General features: G+C 43.2%; 1 protein-coding gene across 3 annotated transcripts in view; it reads left to right on the top strand.

The window, feature by feature from the left end:
* LOC100136604 (insulin receptor) overlaps positions 1 to 22,517 on the top strand; it is a 140,039-nt gene that overhangs the window by 23,254 nt on the left and 94,268 nt on the right. The gene's annotated exons all lie outside the window — the stretch shown is intronic.

A 22,517-nucleotide genomic window follows, 5' to 3' on the forward strand; every position in this document is an offset into this window, starting at 1 on the left:
GTGTTGTAGGCCTATGCCTCTTGAGTAAATATGAGCTGAAAAAACATTTTGAGGCTATTCCGTTAAAACAACTAGAGCCTATGCGCCCGTTGTACTTCAAATTCAAATCTTAATTGGCACATTTCAAACTGTCCTTTTGTGAGGCGCAGCCAGGAACTAGTTCTGTGCGATGGTGAGTGGTGGGGTCGATAAACCAGAATTGGAGGATCCTCCATCATCGTTTAAATCTACAGTTTGGAGACATTTTGGCTTCGAAGTAGATTACAACTGCGATGGGCAGAGAGTAGTGGATAAAATGTTAACAGTATGTCGCTCAATAGCCTTTGCAGCTGCCAACACCTCAAATATGTTGACACATTTAAGCCGACATCACCCCAGTATACCGGAACAAGACAGAAACGCAAAGAAACATCAACACAACACCCTGCCCCCTCTGCATTCAAGCAGCACCTGGCAGCTGATTCTTACATGGCCAAAGAAATTAAAGGAGCGATAGGTAGGCGGTTTATATTTTTACAGTCTTTGGTTTATAGCCGAGGATATGCGCCCGTTTTTGGTGGTTGAGAATAGAGGGTTTCAGCACCTCGTGAAAGTGCTTGAGCCACATTACGAACTTCCCTCTTGCAACCGTTTCAGCAAACAGGTAGTACCCACTCTATATAAGCAGGCCAAAGCCAAAGTTTTCAATGAATTGGCCAATGCACTCTGTGTTGAGCTTATTTAACAGTGACAGCCCATCACATTACCCCAGAGTGGGAGATGTACTGTGCTACAGACACGCCCCCTTTATGAAAGTCACACGTGCACATCTGGCACTGAAGGAGTCAGGGTCATGGTGCGTTTAACTAATATAGAAGTGGGAATTTACCACATATGGCTGGGAAACATCTACTGGAGCAGCTCTCCAACTGGTAATTACTAATGAGAAACTCCTCCGGAGCACCCGCTTCACCCACATGGTGACCCTTGATGTCACCTACTAAGGAAATGGCCTCTTAAACAGCATTTTCAGCAGTTAAATGCAACAACAAAACTATTTTTATAAAAAGCTATCTATTTGTGTATTTTTTTTTACTATAAGTTATTACAATCATGATAGCTGTACTTAATTTATGATTGACGCAGCTTGTTGGCCATTAGCCAATCAGAGGTTCTCTGAAAGTAGTGCACTATATAGGGAATAGAATGCCATTAGGGGCACACCCTGCCTGCTGCTGAGGCCCGTTCTCCTTCTGAAGTGGGTTTGTTGTGAAACCAGGAGCCCACCCATTCCACATTCACACTGTTCAATCAGCTTTCAGTCTGAGCTTGGAGAAGAATGTAACATATGGGTATTACTGAACCCCCTCTCTCTGCTCTGCCTGCCTGGACTGCAGTATTACGTAACACACTGTAGAACAAACACACACACATATACAGTACCAGACAAAGTTTGGACAAACCTACTCATTCAAGGGTTTTTCATTATTTTTACTATTTTCTACATTGTAGAATAATAGTGAAGACATCAAAACGATGTCTAAACGATAATACATATAGAACCATGTAGTAACTAAGTGTTAAAACAATCAAAATATATTTGAGATTTTTCAATGTAGCCACCCTTTGCCTTGATGACAGCTTTGCACACTCTTGGCATTCTCTCAACCAGCTTCACCTGTAATGCTTTCCCAACAGTCTTGAAGGAGTTCCCACATGCTGAGCACTTGTTGGTTGCTTTTTTTCCCCACCATAATTTGCAAATAAATTCATAAAAAATCCTACAATGTGATTTTCTGGATTTTTTTTTCTCCCATTTTGTCTGTCATAGTTGAAGTGTAGCTATGATGAAAATTACAGGCCTCTCTCATCTTTTTAAGTGGCAGAACTTGCACAATTGGTGGCTGACTAAATACTTTTTGCCTCACTGTACGCCGTCTGCCATCTGCCCGGTACAGTTGGAACCATGATTCATCTGTGAAGAGCACACTTCTCCAGCCATTGAAGGTGAGCATTTGCCCCCTGAAGTTGGTTACGACGTCGAACTGCAGTCAGGTCAAGACCCTGGTGAGGACGACTAGCAAGCAGATGAGCTTCCCTGAGACAGTTTCTGACAGTTAGTGCAGAAATTCTTTGGTTGTGCAAACCCACAGTTTCATCAGTTGTTCGGTAGGCTGGTCTCAGATGATCCCGCAGGTGAAGAAACCGGATGTGGAGGTCCTCGGCTGGCGTGGTTACACGTGGTTTGCGGTTGTGTGGCCGGTTGTGCATACTGCCAAAATCTCTCATTGTCTTACGGTAAAGAAATTAAAATTAAATTATCTGGGAACAGATCTGGACATTCCTGCCGTCAGCATGCCAATTGGACGATCCCTCAAAACTTGAGACATCTGTGGTGTTGTTTAACAAAACTGCACATTTTAGTGGCCTTTTATTGTCTCCAGCACAAGGTGCACCTGTGTAATGATCATGCTGTTTAATTAACTTCTTGATATGCCACACCTGTCAGATGGATGGATTATCTTGGCAAAGGAGAAATGTTCACTAACAGGGATGTCAACAAACTTGTACACATCATTTGAGCAAAATAAGCTTTTTGTTTATATGGAACATTTTGAGGATCTTTTATTTCAACTCATGAAAAGTGGGACCAACACTACATGTTGCATTTATATTTTTGTTCAGTATATTTAGGAAAAGTCCAGGACTGATAGGGCGTGACATTAAAAATTGCAGAGTAATAAAACAATTAGTCATGAGCAGTCCAAATGGTCCAAATGACCGCCTTAGCGCTTCTAGTGTTAAATATGTGGTGACTGTTCCATGGGGTTTCTTTCAGAATGTCTTTGTTCTGGTGAAATAATCTCATTGCGGTAGTGACTACTGAGCCATGCTGTGCTGTGCTGTGGTGTTGCGTGACAGTCTGTCTTTCATAGGGGATTGAGCACCACAGCTTCTGTACAGCAGCTGGCCTTTAATGTACTTTAGTCAAATGGCATCCTATCCCCTATATAGTGCATTACTTTTGACCAGAGCCAAAAGTAGTGCACTCAATTGGGAAAAGGGATACACCCCAACAATGAGACTCCAGCTAAATGAGTGCTGAATGAGCCAGAGGTTCCCAGGAGACTGGTATTTGACACGCATTATAAAATTATCTTCATTATCTTCCCCTCAGAGAAGATTACACACACACACACACACACACAGCTGTGAGGGAGGGAGGAAAATATAGTGGGGGAGAGAAGGGGACCAAGAAAGAGAGGGAGAAGAACATATAGGAAGAGAGTAGCAGTAGCAGCCTGTGTTCCAGTGTTATGATTGGTGTTCCAGTGTTATGATTGGTGTTCCAGTGTTATGATTGGTGTGCCAGTATTACGGTAGGTGTGCCAGTGTTACGGTTGGTGGTTCAGTGTTACGGTTGGAGTTCCAGTGTTACGGTTGGAGTTCCAGTGTTACGGTTGGAGTTCCAGTGTTACGGTTGGAGTTCCAGTGTTACGGTTGGAGTTCCAGTGTTACGGTTGGAGTTCCAGTGTTACGGTTGGAGTTCCAGTGTTACGGTTGGAGTTCAGTGTTATGGTTGGTGTTACGGTTGGTGTTCCAGTGTTACGGTTGGTGTTCCAGTGTTACGGTTGGTGTTCCAGTGTTACGGTTGGTGTTCCAGTGTTACGGTTGGTGTTCCAGTGTTACGGTTGGTGTTCCAGTGTTACGGTAGATATGCCAGTGCTACGGTTGGAGTTCAGTGTTACGGTTGGAGTTCAGTGTTACGGTTGGAGTTCAGTGTTACGGTTGGAGTTCAGTGTTACGGTTGGAGTTCCAGTGTTACGGTTGGAGTTCCAGTGTTACGGTTGGAGTTCCAGTGTTACGGTTGGAGTTCCAGTGTTACGGTTGGAGTTCCAGTGTTACGGTTGGAGTTCCAGTGTTACGGTTGGAGTTCCAGTGTTACGGTTGGAGTTCCAGTGTTACGGTTGGAGTTCCAGTGTTATATATGGTTGGTGTTCCAGTGTTATGGTTGGTGTTCCAGTGTTATGGTTGGTGTTCCAGTGTTATGGTTGGAGTTCCAGTGTTACGGTTGGAGTTCCAGTGTTACGGTTGGAGTTCCAGTGTTATATATGGTTGGTGTTCCAGTGTTATGGTTGGTGTTCCAGTGTTATGGTTGGTGTTCCAGTGTTACGGTTGGTGTTCCAGTGTTACGGTTGGTGTTCCAGTTTTATGGTTGGTGTTCCAGTGTTATGGTTGGTGTTCCAGTGTTACGGTTGGTGTTCCAGTGTTATGGTTGGTGTTACGGTTGGTGTTACGGTTGGTGTTCCAGTGTTACGGTTGGTGTTCCAGTGTTACGGTTGGTGTTCCAGTGTTACAGTTGGTGTTCCAGTGTTATGGTTGGTGTTCCAGTGTTACGGTTGGTGTTCCAGTGTTATGGTTGGTGTTACGGTTGGTGTTACGGTTGGTGTTCCAGTGTTACGGTTGGTGTTCCAGTGTTACGGTTGGTGTTCCAGTGTTACGGTTGGTGTTCCAGTTTTATGGTTGGTGTTCCAGTGTTACGGTTGGTGTTCCAGTGTTATGGTTGGTGTTACGGTTGGTGTTCCAGTGTTACGGTTAGTGTTCCAATGGTGTTCCAGTGTTACGGTTGGTGTTCCAGTGTTATGGTTGGTGTTCCAGTGTTGGTGTTCCAGTGTTACGGTTGGTGTTCCAGTGTTATGGTTGGTGTTACGGTTGGTGTTCCAGTGTTACGGTTGGTGTTCCAGTGTTACGGTTGGTGTTCCAGTGTTATGGTTGGTGTTCCAGTTTTATGGTTGGTGTTCCAGTGTTACGGTTGGTGTTCCAGTGTTATGGTTGGTGTTACGGTTGGTGTTCCAGTGTTACGGTTGGTGTTCCAGTGTTACGGTTGGTGTTCCAGTGTTACGGTTGGAGTTCCAGTGTTACGGTTGGAGTTCCAGTGTTACGGTAGATATGCTAGTGCTACGGTTGGTGTTCAAGTGTTACGGTTGGAGTTCCAGTGTTATAAATGTGGTCCATATTGTGCTTACAGAATGACTTCTCTCTCTCGCTCGCACGGACCCTAAGAACTGTTGCAATGTTGCCTGGGTGTTATGTTACAGTCTTCATGTGCTGGTGAGTCCAGAAAGAGTCAGGTGAGGTGAATGGTGGTCATAAATATAGGCCTACGGATGGTCCAAATTTATCCTAATGGACGTCGCATACACTTGCCTCCACCAATCAGAGGCCTGTGGGATGGTCTGGGACACTAAGAATTTCCTAACTGCGAACACACACACAGCCTAAATCACCTAGCGTGTGTTTGACTGAAGATGTCCATTGTTTTTTCTAGCTTCTAGATAATAGCAGAGTAGCACAGTGGTGTAAGGGTGGATGTGTACCCCCCAGTGGTAGGCTGTGTGTGAGTGCACTTATGTATCTCTGTGTGCATGTGTATGTTTTTGTCTATAAGTCTGTGTCCACGTGTGTGTGTTTGTTGTGTGTGACACCTCTCTCCCCTGTGGCCGGCGGTGGTCTCCACACATCCCAGTCAAGTCTGTCTGGCACCAAGTCCATCTCCTCGTGGAACAATAGGAGTCCAAGTTCATAGAGTGTTCTATGCACGATTGTTTCCTGTCTTTGTGAGGCCAGTTCCTGTCCAAGGTTATGGATGGCCCCATGGGGCCGAGCGAGGGCCATCTCTCTCTCCGCATTGATGTTGCCGTGCAGACAGACTCTTTTACAACCAAAACACTTCCGCCATGTGACCTTATGTCTTGTTCCTTGAAAAGCAATGTATCTTCCTTTTGAAAAACTGATTTGGAGGGAATCAAGGGATTGTTAGCCTAATTATTGGGTTCTTACCTATAGTAGCTCATTGGTCTCCTCTTTCTTTGATTTGATTCTGACATGTGGAGCTCTGGTGAGAGGTGAGCCAATTTCAACAGCTCTGCCAGGCAAGAGGGAATGTGTGTGTGTTCATTAACCTGCCTGCCGTAGTGTTGCCGACTCATCCTCCTAAAACAGGATATGTGTTTGAAAGCCAAGCCAGCCCTGTCCAAGTCAAATCAATCAAACTTTATTTGTCACATGTGCCGAATACAACAAGTGTAGACTTTACCGTGAAATGCTTACTTACAAGCCCTTAACCAACAGTGCAGTTCAAGAAGAAGAAAATATTTACCAATAAAAAGTAACACAATAAGAATAACATTATGAGGCTATATACAGGAGGCACCGGTACCGATTCAGTGTGTGGGGGTACAGGCTAGTTGAGGTAATCTGTACATGTAGGTGGGGGCGAAGTGACTATGCATAGGTAACAAAAAACAGCGAGTAGCAGCAATGTATAAAAGGGAGGGGTGGGGTCGATGGAAATTGTGCCGATTTTATGAATTGTTCAGCAGTCCTATGGCTTGTAGGTAGAAGCTGTTGAGGAGCCTTTTGTTCCTAGACTTGGCGTTCCATGCCACGATGTGAATCACTCTCCATTTTCTTGAACTCTTGTAGAACTCAAACTAACTCTTCATTAAAACTCGTTTTTCAACCACTTCACAAATTTCTTGTTAAAGCTTGTTCGCAAATGGGTCTTCCAAATGGACAATGACCCCAAGCATACTTCCAAAGTTGTGGCAAAATGGCTTAAGGACAACAAAGTCAAGGTATCTGAGTGGCCATCACAAAGCCCTGACTTCAATCCTATCGAAAATTTGTGGGCTGAAATAAAAAAGAGTGTGCGAGCAAGGAGGCCTACAAACCTGACTCAGTTACACCAGCGCTGTCAGGAGGAACGGGCCAAAATTCACCCAACTTATTGTGGGAAGCTTGTGGAAGGTTACCCCAAACGTTTGACCCAAGTTAAACTATTTAAAGGTAATGCTACCAAATACTAATTGAGTGTATGTAAACTTCTAAACCACTGGGAATGTGATGAAAGAAATAAAAGCTGAAATAAATCATTCTCTCTACTATTATTCTGACATTTCACATTCTTAAAATGAAGTTATGATCCTAACTGACCTAAAACAGGGAATTTTTACTAGGATTAAATGTCAGGAATTGTGAAAAACTGAGTTTAAAAGTATTTGGTTAAGGTGTATGTAAACTTCTGACTTCAATTGTATGTAATCAAAAACTGTATGCTGTGTGTGTGTTTACGTATTCTATTTGCTGATTTAGTTAGTTAGTAAATAAATAATTAAGCCAATTTGTGTATCGCTGATTCATCACTTAGGGTTAGGGTTTGTGAAGATATCCAAGAACTGTGCGACGTTCATAATGAGACTGATGAGGTAATAATTAATAATTGACTGCTATCGAAGTAAGAGATATTTATATATTTTTAGAGTTGGTAAGTCAGGAGATGGTAACTCGCTAAATAACTTTTCCTGTGGTGCCCCAAATTCCTAATGCGTTAATTGTTACATGATTAATGAACCGTTGTAGGTAATTATTCGATAAATAGCAATCATCACATTATTGATAGTCATGACACTAGAAACATTAAACAACTGTTGTTCCCCAGCATTCCTAGAAAGAGGAGCACCAATTAGGGCTCCTGATCTGCGCAGCGGTCTAAGGCACTGCATCTCAGTGCTAGAGGCATCACTACAGACCCTTGTTCGATCCTGGGCTGTATCATAACCGGACGTAATTGGGAGTCCCATAGGGCGGTGCTCATTTGGCCCAGCATCATCCGGGTTAGGGTTTGGCCTGGGGTAGGCCGTCATTGTAAATTAGAATTTGTTCTTAACCGACTTGCCTAGTTAAATAAATGTATTTTAGTAATGTGCCTTCATGATTCACTACACTGTGTAGGAGGTCATATCCAAACGCCTGTCTCCCCTCCTTTCGGGACTCAAACAGATTTGTCGCGCTCTGGCGAGCTCTGGCGAGCTCTGGCGGGTTTTCCCCCTTAGTTGGTGTGAACACTACCCGAAGTCGGGAGCGCACTAAACAACGCGCTGTGGTTCCCTCAAAAAGGGTGGTCTCGGTCCAATTCCATTTGTACCTTTTATTGCGGTTCGCTGCAGATGAAAACACAGTCCAGACCAAAGAGGCAAGCAGTGTATTATTGGTTGTTTGACTGCAAGCATTTAATGAAATGCAAGTAGTACCATAACTTGATATCTCTGAAACATTCTGTGAGTAGTAGTGCATTTATGAGTGCATCTGATGCAGATTGGGGGAGACGGAGGCTATACCGTGGATATAGGCTACTAAATATAGCCTTTTGAAGTGAAATTCGTATGAATCATAGGTAGATTTAACGTGAGTATTTTTCTCCTTTAAACAAATGACATGGACGTGGTTTTGTTTATGCATTTTGTTCGTTTAACATTTGGAGATGTGAAACCAATGTAACAAATAATCCAACTTTGATTCGAACTATAACTCAGAACTGTGTGAAAATGCCTTAAGCCCTCTCTGTTCACACTCTGGTTGCTGCGCTACTGTACTACTTCGCAGTTCACCTCAATCTGGTGGTGGTGTTGTGCTGTAACGAACAGGGAGACACAGGTCAGTCAGTCTAGTGCCGCTTTGTGCTGCTCTGAGCCAGTTCACTGTGTGTCTGCTCGGCTGTAAGCCCTCGCTCAAGCTCAGCTCCTGGAATCTCTGGCATTTGAGGCATGTGTTAAAGCTGGGCAGACAAGTGTTTCTTCGCTACTCAGACAGTCACACACTGCTCAGACACACTCGTAGGCAGCACAGACACAAACACTCCGGCAGCACTTGTGTCTTGGGCTGTATACCGTACCCAGAGTAGGATTGTCAAACCTTTGAAGCTGTCTTTAAAGTTTATTAAATGTATATATTTCACTACAACATTTTTGCCAGTTAGATATCTTATAACTATTAAGATAACTGTCTAAAATGTGCTAAATACTCTCCAGTTGTGTGTTTGGTTTGCTAGCTATCTGAGTGGCTAACTTGCATGGTCAAGCGTCTCTTGAACTCAGCAGAGAATAGCCTCCTGGATCAAGATCCCTGCTGTTAAATACATTTTTGTGTGCATGCAGCACACTGTGACTAGCCTTTCTAGATACTTGTATAACTTTATGAGCTTAGTTATCTGTCCTTGCAATTTAGTTAGCACTTACAGTGCCTTGCGAAAGTATTCGGCCCCCTTGAACTTTGCGAACTTTTGCCACATTTCAGGCTTCAAACATAAAGATATAAAACTGTATTTTTTTGTGAAGAATCAACAACAAGTGGGACACAATCATGAAGTGGAACGACATTTATTGGATATTTCAAACTTTTTTAACAAATCAAAAACTGAAAAATTGGGCGTGCAAAATTATTCAGCCCCTTTTACTTTCAGTGCAGCAAACTCTCTCCAGAAGTTCAGTGAGGATCTCTGAATGATCCAATGTTGACCTAATGATGATAAATACAATCCACCTGTGTGTAATCAAATCTCCGTATAAATGCACCTGCACTGTGATAGTCTCAGAGGTCCGTTAAAAGCGCAGAGAGCATCATGAAGAACAAGGAACACACCAGGCAGGTCCGAGATACTGTTGTGAAGAAGTTTAAAGCCGGATTTGGATACAAAAATATTTCCCAAGCTTTAAACATCCCAAGGAGCACTGTGCAAGCGATAATATTGAAATGGAAGGAGTATCAGATCACTGCAAATCTACCAAGACCTGGCCGTCCCTCTAAACTTTCAGCTCATACAAGGAGAAGACTGATCAGAGATGCAGCCAAGAGGCCCATGATCACTCTGGATGAACTGCAGAGATCTACAGCTGAGGTGGGAGACTCTGTCCATAGGACAACAATCAGTCGTATATTGCCCGAATCTGGCCTTTATGGAAGAGTGGCAAGAAGAAAGCCATTTCTTAAAGATATCCATAAAAAGTGTTGTTTAAAGTTTGCCACAAGCCACCTGGGAGACACACCAAACATGTGGAAGAAGGTGCTCTGGTCAGATGAAACCAAAATTGAACTTTTTGGCAACAATGCAAAACGTTATGTTTGGCGTAAAAGCAACACAGCTCATCACCCTGAACACACCATCCCCACTGTCAAACATGGTGGTGGCAGCATCATGGTTTGGGCCTGCTTTTCTTCAGCAGGGACAGGGAAGATGGTTAAAATTGATGGGAAGATGGATGGAGCCAAATACAGGACCATTCTGGAGGAAAACCTGATGGAGTCTGCAAAAGACCTGAGACTGGGACGGAGATTTGTCTTCCAACAAGACAATGATCCAAAACATAAAGCAAAATCTACAATGGAATGGTTCAAAAATAAACATATCCAGGTGTTAGAATGGCCAAGTCAAAGTCCAGACCTGAATCCAATCGAGAATCTGTGGAAAGAACTGAAAACTGCTGTTCACAAATGCTCTCCATCCAACCTCACTGAGCTCGAGCTGTTTTGCAAGGAGGATTGTGTCCACTTCATGATTGTGTCCCACTTGTTGTTGATTCTTCACAAAAAAATACAGTTTTATATCTTTATGTTTGAAGCCTGAAATGTGGCAAAAGGTCGCAAAGTTCAAGGGGGCCGAATACTTTCGCAAGGCACTGTAGCTAGCATCCACTATGGTCATTTACATGTACGTTCTGATTAGACACTCATATTAGCGCCGGTAATACCACATTGTGTGCACTGCCGATTTATACGGTATGGCACAAGGACGGTATGAAAATGTGGATATCAAAAGTGTCACCTATACACAAGCATGAGATGAGAGGGGCCAGAGCGATGAGGGGAAGGAGCCTGACTGATGAGGTGGGGACTGAGAGATGCCTGCAGCATAGATAGGCATTCAGACTGCCTTTGCTGGTGTACAGACGAACTGCTGAGGAAAGATGCTTTTGGTATCCATGGACAGATTTAGCATGTGTTATTAAGTGGACTGTCCGGGTTAAAGTACCTGTAGTATGGCTTCCCTGTTGGCGCAGTGGTCTAAGGCACTGCATCGCAGTGCTAGCTGTGTCACCAGAGACTCTGGGTTCGAGCCCAGGCTCTGTCACAGCCGGCTGCGACCTGGAGGTCCATGGGGCGACACACAATTGGCCTAGCGTCGTCCGGGTTAGGGAAGGTTTGGCTGGAAGGGATATCCTTGTCTCATCGCGCACTAGCGACTCCTGTGTCTGGCCGGGCGCCGTGCACGCTGACCAGGTCGCTAGGTGTACGGTGTTTCCTCCGACACATTGGTGCGGCTGGCTTCCGGGTTGGATGCGCACTGTGTTAAGAAGCTTGGTTGGGCTGTGTTTCGGAGGACGCATGGCTTTCGACCTTCGTCTCTCCCGAGCCCGTACGGGAGTTGTAGCGATGAGACAAGATAGTAACTACTAACAATTGGATACCATGAAAAGGGGGTAAATCTTGTATAAGCCTAGTAGGTACTCCGATGCTCCAGCCACCAACACAACCCTTAATTGCTTGGCAACTGACAACTCTGTGACAGACTCAGCCTCCCGTATTAATTTGGCGCAGCTTCATGTCACAGTATTGACGTCTCTTGTAATTAAATAAACTAATTGGATAAAAAAAGCTAACTCAAAATACTGTACCTCTCCCACTTACTCCAACTTACTCCCCCGTCTGCTCTCTCTCTCTCCCTTCCTTAATTTCTCCCTGTTGGTCATCTGTATTCTTGTCACGTTGGAACATCCTGTCATTAGACCGCAGCGCTGGGTGATATTAAACAAAGTGCACCTCTCCTCCATGTTGTATATGCATCCCAAATGGCACTCTATTCCCTATATAGTGCACTACTATTGACCAGGGCACATAGTCTATGGTCAAATGTAGTGCACGATATAGGGAATAGGGTACCATTTGGGACTGACCCTGTGTGTTCTATTACTGAAGGCTGGCATAACAAACTAGCTAATGAAATTGTTTACAATTCTTGTTGCCGACAAACCCTGTTGCTATGACTCAGACCTGACTACCAACTGAGGAACTGGTTACCAGGAAATGAGAGAAATGACACAAGGTTATTATTATCCTATCTTTAATTTAAAATCACGCTTTAATTCAAAATTGACGGATAAAAGGTTTGACCCTTTAATTCCTCTGACATACTGTTCTCACCGTTTCCATCCTTTTCATCTACTCTCGCTCACTTGCGCTCTCCCTTACTCGCCCTCCCGCTCTTCCTTACTCGCCCTCCCGCTCTCCCTCATTCGCACTCGCCCTTCCGCTCACTCGCCCTCACTCGCACTCTCGCTCATCCTCCCGCTCATCCTCCCGCACCTGCCCTCGCTCACTCGCCCACCCGCCCTCGCTCACTCGCCCACCCGCCCTCGCTCTTTTGACAGAGTGCGTGCGTGCGTTCGGAGAGGCACTAAACTGCGAGAGGCAAGTAGGGAGGGACTAAGCAGGGACATGGGATGGTACAAGTGGTTAAAGTGCAGTAGACAAAGATGTGTAGGAGAGTAGCAGTTGTGAATGGAACATCAATAGCAGAAGATTGTGTGTGTGTGTGTGTGTGCATGTCACCGACTGACCTATGTGCTTGAGACACGCTAGTCATCAACCAGACCACATCAGTTTACAGCTCTTTCTCTCTCTCTCTTTCTTCGGGGGGAAAAAACAGATTTGATTTTCAAATCTCAAAATCTTTTTCAGTCGATCGGAAGATCACCATTTTAGGCTGTCAGACTCTCCTCATCTCATCTTTTCTCCATCTGATGCTTCTGCAATCATTTAGCAGCTAAATACCCACCTTGTTATGGTAGAGTGTTAATGACCAAGCGACCAGTACGCCACCACCACATTTCCTAGGTCTACATTTCAAATGGCAGGCGATTCTCTTTATAGTGCGCTACTTTTGACCCTACATGGTGTACTTCTTTTGACCAGGGCCCCTAGAGCACTGATCAAAAGTAGTGCACTATATAGGGAATGGGGTGCCATTTGGAGGACACACCACATTGTCTTGTGTGTTCTTAATTGACGCAGAAAGCCTGAATGGGGCTTCTCATGTTGCCATAGGGCTCTAGCCAAAAATAGTGCACTATATAGGAAATAGGGTGCCAATTAGGACGAACCCCGAATGTGGCTTATATTGTCCTGCTATGTTAAGCTAACAAGAAAGATAACGATTCTTACTAAATTACTATATTTAACTACGTTAGGGCTTAATATCACTTCCAGATACCACAGAGCACTCTTTTTCTCTCTCTTTTTCTCTTTCTCTCTTCCCCCACCCCCAGTGAAACTCGCCTCAAATTATTTTGTGGTCATAGTATGATTTCCTGATTACCCAATGTTGTCGTAAGAACAGCTGGGTAATAGCGCTGATATGATAGTCCCTGTTTGTTGTTGTTTTGTTTTACGTTTTGAGGGAATTAGGGTGTGTGTGTGTGACATGAAGAGAGCCAGGCATTCCTTCAGCATTCCTCCCAGCCTGCATCAGATCCACAACACTCAGTAACATGAACCCAGATATCCGTGTGTGTGTCTGGTTGCAGGCTCTCTTCGGGCAGATTTTCCCTTCAGCCCTGGGGTTCAAACCGTCAACCCTCCGGTTACTGGCCTGCCTCTCTAACCGCAAGGCTAGCGCTGCCTGTCCGCCTGTTCTTTCCATATGCCCATTGATAAGCTGTAACTGTTGTTGTGATTTCACACAGCGGCCCTGTGGCTTGAGTCGGGACCACATTCACAGGCTGCGTCTGAAATGGTATCCTATTCACTATATAGTACACACTACTTTTGACCAGGGCACATAAGGCTATGGTAAAAAGTTGTGCACTGTATAGGGTGCCATTTCGGATGCAGCCACACACAGCATTACTAAAGGACCCAGAAACAGAGAGAACTAAAGTCAGACTGGCAGCTCTTTTCACTGCTCCATAGTGGGCAGGGCTAAGCAGAGGAGCCCCATACCCTCTTCACAGTACTCAGTCAAACCAAGCTGAGCTGTAGTACTTTGGCCTGGTTACGCTTAAATATTGCGACAAGGAGAAAAAAATGTTAATTCATGTTTGCAAAACAATGTCCATACATGCTAGAACACTACAGTGCAAGAAGATATGTGATGATATGCTAACCATAATGCAAAAACATCAGCGAACTGACAGTGTGCGTGAGTAGGGCTCCAACGGGCCGACCCCTTCTTGCCTCGTGAATGACATCATTACTGGTTAAAGGGACGATTCTAAAAGTTTAATTTAGGCTTGTGGCGGTCACGAAATTTCATCAGCCGGTGATTGTAAAGCAAATAACTGTCAGTCTCACGGTAATTGACCGGCAATTAACATTAACACATTTAGCATCTCCTGGTGTCCACACACAGCCTAAAAGCCACTGACCTTTGGAACATCTACATTTTAAAAAGTATAATACATCCATGTAATATAGCCTGCAATCCATTATTTATTTTAGACAGGTCTAAAGAAACACGAAATGAAGAAAATGTAGTCTATTTCAGAAGAACAGAATAGCATACTCTGAGTTGTTCTTATGTTAGGTCCTGATCTGGCTATGCCAAATGGCTCTGGGCTACACTAGTTCATTTAGCAGACAAGATTTGCTTAGAAGTCCGTGGCATTATTTTATAGTATGAAGAATACAATTGAACAAAGCTGAATAATTTAGAAAGGATGTTTCCTCCAAACGGTTTGAGGGAGTCCGCACATGGGGCTATTCTGTGTTGAGCGGTTAACAAAGAAATAGGTACTCCTATATGCTTAATTTAGATTTATTAATGTAACTAGTTGTTCTACAAACATTGGGCTATATATTTAGATTTTTAATACATTGGGAAAGGGGGACACCTTGTCAGTTGTACAACCACATGTGTCTTCCGCATTTAACCCAATCCCTCTGAATCGGAGAGGTCTGGGGGACTGCCTTGTAAGGCTGCATGTTGCGACTCAAATAATGATTTGAAAAAAAGAATGAGCTCTGCACGCAGGCTGTATACACTTCATCAGTCTCTCATTCGACAAGGTTTTATTTAAAACCTCTTGGAACCACCCATCCCGGATCCGGGATAATTGTCATCAACTACACTAAATAGCATAGCGCAAAGGTCAAATAATCTTACTAGAAAATATTCATATTCATGAAATCACAAGTGAAATATAGCGAAACACAGCTTAGCCTTTTGTTAATCACCCTGTCGTCTCAGATTTTGAAATTATGCTTTACAGCGAAAACAATACAAGCGTTTGTTTAAGTTTATCGATATACTAACAAAACATTATGTACACCTAGCGGCAGGCAACTTGGTCAAGAAAATCAGAAAATCAGAAACGCAATCAAATTAATCGTTTACCTTTGATGAGCTTCGGATGTTTTCACTCACGAGACTCCCAGTTAGACAGCAAATGTTCCTTTTGTTCCATAAATATATTTTTTATATCCAAATACCTCCGTTTGTTTCATGCGTAATGCCTAGGAATCCACTGGAAATGGCGGTCACGACAACGCATACAAAAATTCCAAATTATATCCATAATATCGACAGAAACATGGCAAACGTTTTTTATAATCAATCCTCAAGGTGTTTTTCAAATATCTATTCGATAATATATCAACCGGGACAGTTGGCTTTTCACTAGGACCGGGAGGAAAAATGGCTACCTCTCTTTTTGCGCAAAAATCACACTGAAAGCCAACAACTGACTACTTACGCAATGTGGACGTTTACGCTCATTCTTCAAAATAAAGGCCTGAAACTACGTCTAAAGGCTGTAGACACTTTAGGGAAGCCACAGAAAAAGGAATCTGGTTGATATCCCTTTCAATGGGCAATAGGGATGCATAGAAAGACGGGGGTTTCAAAAAAAGATTCACTTCCTGATTGGATTTTTCTCAGGATTTCGCCAATATGTCAGTTCTGTTATACTCACAGACAATATATATTTTTTTGAAACTTTTGAGTGTTTTCTATCCTAAGCTGTCAATTATATGCATATTCTGGCATCTGGTTATGAGAAATAGGCAGTTTACTTTGCGAACGCTATTTTTCCCAAAATAAAAATAGTGCCCCATAGCTCCTTTCTAGTGCAGGCGTTCCACTAGCGGAACCTCTCGACAACATTCCGCTGAAAAGGCAGTGTGCGAAATTCAAAAATATTTTTTTAAATATTTAACTTTCACACATTAACCCAGTCCAATACAGCAAATGAAAGATAAACATCTTGTTAATCTACTCATCGTGTCCGATTAAAAAAAAAAAAAAAAAAAATGCTTTACAGCGAAAGCACAACATATGATGTTAGGTCATAGCCAAGTCAAAAAAACACAGCCATTTTTCCAGCCAAAGATTGGAGTCACAAAAGGCAGAAATATAGATAGAATTAATCACTAACCTTTGATGATCTTCATCAGATGACACTCATAGGACATCATGTTACACAATACATGTATGTTTTGTTCGATAATGTGCATATTTATATCCAAAAATCTCAGTTTAAATTGGTGCGTTATGTGCAGTAATGTTTTGATTCCAAAACATACAGTGATTTTGCAGAAATACTCATAATAAACATTGATAAAATATACAATTGTTATTCACAGAATTAAAGATAGACTTCTCCTTAATGCAACCGCTGTGTCAGATTTCAAAAAAACTTTACGGAGAAAGCATAATCTGAGAACTGCGCTCAGAGCCAAATCCAGCCAAAGAAATATCCGCCATGTTGGAGTCAGGATAAATATTCACTTACCTTTGATGATCTTCATCAGAAGGCACTCCCAGTTCGACAATAAATTACAGATTTTTTCCATAAAGTTCCACTAAGTCCATAATTTATGTCCAAATAGCCACTTGTTGTTAGCGTGTTCAGCCCAGTAATCCATCTTCATGAGGCGTGAGCACTTCGTCCAGACAAAAACTTGAAAAGTTCCGTTACAGGTCGTAGAAACCAGTCAAACGATATATGGAATCAATCTTTAGGATGTTTTTAACATAAATCATCAATAAGGTTCCAACTGGAGAATTTCGTTGCCTGAAGAAAAGCATTGGATGGATTACTCTCTTGACAACAAGGTTGATGAAATCCTCAACACTGGGGCCCCACAAGGGTGCGTTCTGAGCCCTCTCCTGTACTCCCTGTGTGGCCACGCACGCCTCCAAGTCAATCATCAAGTTTGCGGACGACACAACAGTGGTAGGCTTGATTACCAACAACGACGAGACGGCCTACAGGGAGGAGGTGAGGGCCCTCGGAGTGTGGTGTCAGGAAAATAACCTCACTCAACGTCAACAAAACTAAGGAGATGATTGTGGACTTCAGGAAACAGCAGAGGGAACACCCCCCTATCTACATCGATGGAACAGTAGTGGAGAGGGTAGTAAGTTTTAAGTTCCTCGGCGTACACATCACGGACAAACTGAATTGGTCCACCCACACAGACAGCATCGTGAAGAAGGCGCAGCAGCGCCTCTTCAACCTCAGGCTGAAGAAATTCGGCTTGTCACCAAAAGCACTCACGAACTTCTACAGATGCACAATCGAGAGCATCCTGTCGGGCTGTATCACCGCCTGGTACGGCAACTGCTCCGCCCTCAACCGTAAGGCTCTCCAGAGGGTAGTGAGGTCTGCACAACGCATCACCGGGGGCAAACTACCTGCCCTCCAGGACACCTACACCACCCGATGTCACAGGAAGGCCATAAAGATCATCAAGGACAACAACCACCCGAGCCACTGCCTGTTCACCCTGCTATCATCCAGAAGGCGAGGTCAGTACAGGTGCATCAAAGCTGGGACCGAGAGACTGAAAAACAGCTTCTATCTCAAGGCCATCAGACTGTTAATCAGCCACCACTAACATTGAGTGGCTGCTGCCAACACACTGACTCAACTCCAGCCACTTTAATAATGGGAATTGATGTAAAATATATCACTAGCCACTTTAAACAATGCTACTTAATATAATGTTTACATACCCTACATTATTCATCTCATATGTCTATGTATATACTGTACTCTATCATCTACTGCATCTTTATGTAATACATGTATCACTAGCCACTTTAAACTATGCCACTTTGTTTACATACTCATCTCATATGTATATACTGTACTCGATACCATCTACTGCATCTTGCCTATGCCGTTCTGTAGCATCACTCATTCATTTATCTTTATGTACATATTCTTTATCCCTTTACACTTGTGTGTATAAGGTAGTAGTTTTGGAATTGTTAGTTAGATTATTCGTTGGTTATTACTGCATTGTCGGAACTAGAAGCACAAGCATTTCGCTACACTCGCATTAACATCTGCTAACCATGTGTATGTGACAAATAAAATTTGATTTGATGATTTGATTTGATTTGGAACGAAAGCTAACTATTGGGAGCGCGCGTCACGAGCCTGAGACACTCTGCCAAACCACTGACTCATTCAGCTCCCATTCCCCGGTTGACATCTAGTGGAAGCCATAGGAAGTGCAACTTGACTCCATAGACACTGTGTGTTTGGTAAGCCAAGCTTTGAAAAACTACAAACCTCAGATTTCCCACTTCCTGGTTGGAGTTTTCTCAGGTTTTCGCCTGCCATATGAGTTCATTTATACTCTCAGACATCATTCAAACAGTTTTAGAAACTTCAGAGTGTTTTCTATGCACTTAAATAGTGAATGAAGGATGCTTTTCCCGTGGTTAATTTTCATGCAAGCCAGGTAGGGTATACCCCTGTTGTAAAGATAAGCATTGTGCTTAATATTAGGGAAGTTGAGAAATAAATATAGTAGGCCTAGCCTATAGAAAGCTGATGGGATCCTCCTGTTTAAGAGGCCATCACTCTGTTTTCTCTCGCAATTGCATAGCCTATAGAAATGTTTGCACAACATGAGCTCATGGACTCTCATAAAGTGTTTGATTTAGATTTTCGATTACATTTGGATTGATGTCAGAGTGATTAGAGGATCAATAGAGTCCTGAGTACCAGGCAGGTAGCAAGTTTGGTAGGCTACTAATGACCATCAGAAGCGTCAGAACTTTATGGAAGTCTTATTACCGTTGATAAACGGTCATGTGGAATTTGACTGCCTTCATGACTCGTGACCACCGGTTTGGCGGTAATACGGTCACCGCAACAGCCCTAGTTTACACTTCATATTCATCTCCAGCACCACCCCAACATCAACATACAGTGGGGCAAAAAAGTATTTAGTCAGCCACCAATTGTGCAAGTTCTCCCACTTAAAAAAATTAGAGGCCTGTAATTTTCATCATAGGTACACTTCAACTATGACAGACAAAATGAGAAAAAAAATCCAGAAAATCACATTGTAGGATTTTTAATGAATTTATTTGCAAATTATGGTGGAAAATAAGCATTTGGTCAATAACAAAAGTTTATTTCAATACTTTGTTATATACCCTTTGTTGGCAATGACAGAGGTCAAATGTTTTCTGTAAGTCTTCACAAGGTTTTCACACACTGTTGCTGGTATTTTGGCCCATTCCTCCATGCAGATCTCCTCTAGAGCAGTGATGTTTTGGGGCTGTTGCTGGGCAACACAGACTTTCAACTCCCTCCAAAGATTTTCTATGGGGTTGAGATCTGGAGACTGGCTAGGCCACTCCAGGCCCTTGAAATGCTTCTTACGAAGCCACTCCTTTGTTGCCCTGGCGGTGTGTTTGGGATCATTGTCATGCTGAAAGACCCAGACACGTTTCATCTTCAATGCCCTTGCTGGTGGAAGGAGGTTTTCACTCAAAATCTCCCGATACATGGCCCCATTCATTCTTTCCTTTACACGGATCAGTCGTCCTGGTCCCTTTGCAGAAAAACAGCCCCAAAGCATGATATTTCCACCCCCATGCTTCACAGTAGGTATGGTGTTCTTTGGATGCAACTCAGCATTCTTTGTCCTCCAAATACGACGAGTTGAGTTTTTTTTTTTTTTTCAAAAAGTTATATTTTGGTTTCATCTGACCATATGACATTCTCCCAATCTTCTTCTGGATCATCCAAATGCTCTCTAGCAAACTTCAGACGGGCCTGGACATGTACTGGCTTAAGCAGGGGGACACGTCTGGCACTGCAGGATTTGAGTCCCTGGCGGCGTAGTGTGTTACTGATGGTAGGCTTTGTTACTTTGGTCCCAGCTCTCTGCAGGTCATTCACTAGGTCCCCCCGTGTGGTTCTGGGATTTTTTATCACCGTTCTTGTGATCATTTTGACCCCACGGGGTGAGATCTTGCGTGGAGCCCCAGATTGAGGGAGATTATCAGTGGTCTTGTATGTCTTCCATTTCCTAATAATTGCTCCCACAGTTGATTTCTTCAAACCAAGCTGCTTGCCTATTGCAGATTCAGTCTTCCCAGCCTGGTGCAGGTCTACAATTTTGTTTCTGGTGTCCTTTGACAGCTCTTTGGTCTTGGCCATAGTGGAGTTTGGAGTGTGACTGCTTGAGGTTGTGGACAGGTGTCTTTTATACTGAAAGCAAGTTCAAACAGGTGCCATTAATACAGGTAACGAGTGGAGGACAGAGAGCCTCTTAAAGAAGTTACAGGTCTGTGAGAGCCAGAAATCTTGCATGTTTGTAGGTGACCAAATACTTACTTGTCTGTCATAGTTGAAGTGTACCTATGATGAAAATTACAGGCCTCATCTTTTTAAGTAGGAGAACTTGCACAATTGGTGGCTGACCAAATACTTTTTTGCCCCACTGTATGTGAAAATGGCATGTTTCAACGCTTTGTAGTAAAAAAGATCAATGAAGATAATGTGATAATGTGTTTTCCATGACAACATGTGGAGCCTCAAATAGAATTCGAATTTATAACGAAGTCAAAAACAAAGATTTAGCAGTTAGCTAGTCAAGTTGTTGTATTTTGAGGTTCAAAAAAGCAGAGATTTTGTGGTTGGAATTGCAGTATGACAATTTAGACGTGACCTAACAACGTTTGACAGACTGGTTTCGACTGGACAAACAAACAGTTGCTTAGCAACCGGATACAAACTTTTGTGAGTTCGAATATTTGGATAATCTTTATGATTGGAGGATAGCTGTGGGTTATCGAATCAGGATCCACTCCTCTGTTCTCCTCAAGGTCATTAATGATAAATGTTCATATTTGTAGATGGCAGAAAGGCCTGTTACTTTGACATTGACAAGGAGTGGAATGTTAGCTAAAGAGACTGGTACTCAGGCTAGAATGTCTCTGCTCTAACCGAGAAGTTTGGTCTTGACATCTTGCCACTTAGCTAGGAAGTTAGTAAACCAAATGCAAAGCTTGCACACATTTGTTTACATCTGTTAGTGAGCATTTCTCATTTGCAAAGAATAATCCATCCACCCGAACGGTGTGGCTTATCAAGAAGCTGATTAAACAGCATGATCATTACACAGGTGCACCTTGTGCTGGGGAAAATAAAAGGCCACCTTAAAATGGGCAGTTGTCACACAACACAATGCCACAAATTTCTCAAGTTTTGAGGGAGTGTGCAATTGGCATGCTGACTTCAGGAATGTCCACCAGAGCGGTTGCCAGAGATTTCATTTATTTACCATCAGCTGCCACAAATGTCATTTTAGAGAATTTGGCAGTATGTCCAACCGGCCTCACAACCTCAGACGATGTGTATGGCTTTGTGGGGCGAGTGGTTTGCTGATGTCAATGTTGAGAGCAGTGCCACATAGTGGTGGTGGGTTTAGGGTATGGGCAGGCGTAAGCTATAGACAACGAACACAATTGCATTTTAGGGATGGCAATTTGAATGCACAGAGATTCCATGACAAGACTCAGAGGCCCATTGTCATTCCATTAATCCACCGCCATCACCTCATGTTTCAGCATGATAATGCACGGCCCCATGTCGCAAGGATCTGTACACAATTCATGAAAGCTGAAAATGTCCCAGTTCTTCCATGGCCTCCATCCTCACCAGACATGTCACTCATTGAGTATGTTTGGGATGCTCTGACGTGTATGACAGCGTGTTCCAGTTTCCAACAATATCCAGCAACTTTGCACAGCCATTGAAGTGGAGTGGGACAACATTCCACAGGCCACAATCAACAGCCTGAACAACTCTATGACTATCTGTGACCGGGTATCTGTGACCAAGGTATCTATGACCAACAGATGCATATCTGCATTCCCAGACATGTGAAATCCTTATATTAGGGCTGAGTTAAGTAATTAATTAACTTAGTAAATTATTGGAAACTGTTGCATTTATATTTTGGTTCAGGATAATTTATTTGACACATCTTCGATAGTTATAAGCAGTGGTGTAGCAATCTCAGTGGCTTGTCCGAAATGGCACCCTATTCACTATATAGTGCACTATTGGGCCCATAGGGCTCTGGCCAAAAGTATTGCATTATACAGGGAATAGGGTGTCATTTTGGACACAGCCCGTGTCTCTCCTCATGACAATTCCTCACTGCCACACTGACAAGAGATGGAGTGGGTCAGTTTTTGTATGTGTGCTCGCATCAAAGTGAAGTGTCTGTCTGTTACTATGTAGCTCAGGTTTACTTTTCATGCATGCTGCCTCTGTGCCACTGTGTGAGTGACTGAGAGCAGTAGCAGTGTCTCCAGCACTTAAACGGTTAACTCTCAGCAGCTCCTCTTCTGAGTGGGGAGAGGTCATTTGAATGGCTAGCTTCCCCAA

The sequence above is a fragment of the Oncorhynchus mykiss genome, chromosome 28 (assembly GCF_057628025.1).
Source record: "Oncorhynchus mykiss isolate SJ-2025 chromosome 28, ASM5762802v1, whole genome shotgun sequence".
Taxonomy (NCBI): domain Eukaryota; kingdom Metazoa; phylum Chordata; class Actinopteri; order Salmoniformes; family Salmonidae; genus Oncorhynchus; species Oncorhynchus mykiss.